Here is a 3,454-nt window from a genome sequence, read left to right on the forward strand (position 1 = left end):
TGACTTCACCTTCGGCTGATACCTCTGTATCTATCTCCACAACACTGCCAGGTGACCTCTTTTCCACCTCTGCTTTGAAGTTGTAAAGCATCCTAAATGTATTTGCCCAATCACCATATAAATTTTTCATTGCCCTTTGTTTTGCCTTCCACACTGTGGTATATTTCAGTTTAATGGGGTACATCTTTTCCAAGTCTACTTTGAGTTTCTTGGCAGTAGTGTTTGGTGTTTTGGCTAAAATTGGGGTGATCTTTTCTGCAACCCAAAGTTGTGATGTCATGGTTGATACTCTCTGTGAACTTGTAATACAAGTATGTTGATTGGGGATTTGGTTAACCCTGACAGTACTTCCATCAGGTTGTAGTCTAGCAGATATGTACCACTTGCAAGGCTTCACACTACCATCAAATCCTCTGCACCTCGCATAAAACTCCTTTCTATCAGTCCAAACAGTCTTGGCATCAAACTCATGTTTCACTGCATAAGTCTTGAACCACATCCTAAACTCCTTCATGCTTGGGAACAACTTGCCTACTTCAATGACAGGGTTTTCTTTGTCATACACATGCACCAGCTCATCATCATGTGCATCATCTACTTCATCCGCAGCTTGTTCCATCAACTGTCCATCTACTTCTTCATCAGCATTAGCAGGCAAACTAGATTCGCCCCTCTCCTGCTTATCTCTCTCATCGACTGAAATGCCAAAAAGTTTGGCTATCTCAATGTCAGGCATTGGTGCAATGACCAAATCAGTAGGCTCATCTAATTCAACTACATTCCAATCAACGGTTGCTGCAGTTTCAGTTTCAGTTCCAGTCACCTGGCCCTCTTCGGCTATTACTGTAAGTTCAGTACACATGGAAATCAATGGCCTCTGTGTAGCCCAATCATCATCTACCATCTGCGCAGCCAATTGTGATGGCACATATCCAACCTTCGAAAAAATGTTCAGATCAACGAGCTCAGCAAAAAAATTAGCCCATTTGCTTGTCCAGCCGTTTTGCCGATCGATTTCTTCAACAATTTGTTCACCATCTTCTATTCTCACATACTCTCATTTCCAATCATCAAACCGCAACAGTGATATTTCTTGCTCTGGACCCCAAACAATATTCTCCCCAATTTTTTCCACCCATTTCTTCACTGCCGTCTCTCCCATGTTCTGTAGAACTTGTGGATCAATCTCTGTAAACTCAACCTCCCATTTAACAATTGTGTCTCTCTCAATGTTCTATATGCTACCATCAACTAATTTTGCCTTTGATGGAAAGAAATTGACTATCAATTCGAAGGTCCGACGGCAGCATCCCCTCTGTCAGTGGCGGACAGTGTGAGCCCGTGAGAAAGAGCAGACGAGGCCACCCCCTAATTGCATGCAAAGTTGGATCGGAGAGAGGCGCATTACCTATTCGAAGTTGAATCTGGCGGCTCCATCTCAGTATGCCCACGGGCTCCCCTCACAACCTATCGATTCCGCAAGCGAAAACAGAGGAAACGAGCTGAGATCTACGGGCCCGAGAGAGGAACGGGAGGGCGACTAGAGTTTGAATTCACTCATCATTTTCTTATGATGAAGGCTCCGCTGCCGTTGAGAACGAGGGCTCCGCCGCCGCCACCGAGAACGCAAGATCCGCCGCCACCGGAGAAGAAGGGGGGTAGAGTGGCGGGCCCGGCACGGTCGGGCGGCAGGGCACGGTTAGCTGTTTTGAGGAACAATTAAGTTGGACCCACATGTCCTAACATAAACGGGCGGGCTTGGTTGACGACCAATTTAACCATATTTAACACCCCATGTGGCCCTGGGCTATTTACACGCTCAAATGTGTCGCACCACAGCCATTAGCTCGAACAACGTCGCACTCTTGCCAATTCACCTAAAAACGTCGCACAGGAGCTATTGGCCCGGACGGGCGCAGCCGTGCTCGACCTGCCCGACCACATCGTCGTCGGCAAGATCCTCATCCTGCTGCCGCCCAAGGACATCGGGCGCTGCCGCATGGTCCGCACGTCCTGGCGCAGCGCCACCTCCACGCCGGAATTCATGGCCGAGCACCGCCGCCGGCAGCCGTCTCTCCCCATCATCGACGGGCACGGGGAGGCAGTCAGCTTCGTAGCCCTCCGTGCCGCCGTCGCCACCGGAGGTCCGGAGCCACCAGCCAGCAGCTCTGGCCCTTCCTCTCCAGGTGCCGTAAATCCTGCTGTGAGATTCGCCTCCACGCATCGAGCGATGGCTTCCTCATCGTCTCGCGGGGAGACCGGTTCTACATCTGCAACCCGACCAACCGCAAGCACGCTCTCCTGCCGTTTTCTCGCCCTCCACGCTACTCCTTCACCAATGACAGCCACATACACGGCCTCTACCAGCACAAGTCAACCGGGGAATACAGGGTGCTCTGGTCCAGACTCTCCGAGGTTCCCTAGAAACGACACTGTACGTCCTCACCGTGGGAGCCAACGAGTCGAGGAGCATCCAACTCGTCCTGCCAAGACTGCCTTCGCCTTCCCTGGAACAAACGTACGAGCTAATCTATCAGCTATCTTCGCCTTTGCCGTCGCCCTCACCAGTCCACCACCGCGGCAATCTGCACTGGTTGTTGTTTAGGCCCAATCTTATTCCTGGCAGCGGCAGCACCGGAGTCATTATTGTGTTCGACACAGAAGCCGAGTCATTCCGCTGGATGAGAAACCCTGCCCACCACAACTGCATGTTGAGCAGCTTGTTCAACATGGAGGTGGAGGGTAGGCTTGCTTTTCTAGCCAAGTCTCTAGATGGCACGACCATGGATGTATGGGTGATGCAGGACTATGAGACCCATATCTGGGCCTTCAAGTACCGGATCGACGTGTCAATGGTAGAGGCATCATCACGGCCACTTGATTCAACTTCTCGCAAACTGAGAAGGAAAACGAAGCAACCACTTGATTCAACAGCGAGATTTTTAGGTTGGATGACTCCGCTAAATGAGCGTGAGCTGCTGGTCGGCTTTAATGGCAAACATGTCTTGCGTTGCGACACTGACTGCAAGTTCTTAGGAATGGTGACCATTGGTAAGAAACAGTATTGTATGGAGCTTACCAGACATCGCATCCAAGAGAGCATTATGCCGATTCCGTCCGGTGAGATGCAAGGAGAAGATGAGGAGTTTCCGTTCTCTACGGAGCATGTCTGATGGTTCAGGGCTTCATTCTGGTTTGTTTTGCCCTGGGATCATCTACCTATCCTGTATGAGTCATGCCTTCTGTTCTGAGCTCTTCTTAAGTATTATTAGTACTACTACTAGAACAGGTTATTTTGGATGCTCTTAGTAGCACCTATGCTATCATCACTTGTTGCTTATTATGATGCCTTGACACTGTTATAATGCTCTGGACTGGAGCATCTATCTACGCTATTATATATTTGTACTGTTTGTGCTCAACATTTACTTTCAGTTTGCATGGTTAAGAAGCA

Source organism: Triticum aestivum, chromosome 7D (genome assembly GCF_018294505.1).
Source record: "Triticum aestivum cultivar Chinese Spring chromosome 7D, IWGSC CS RefSeq v2.1, whole genome shotgun sequence".
Lineage (NCBI taxonomy): Eukaryota > Viridiplantae > Streptophyta > Magnoliopsida > Poales > Poaceae > Triticum > Triticum aestivum.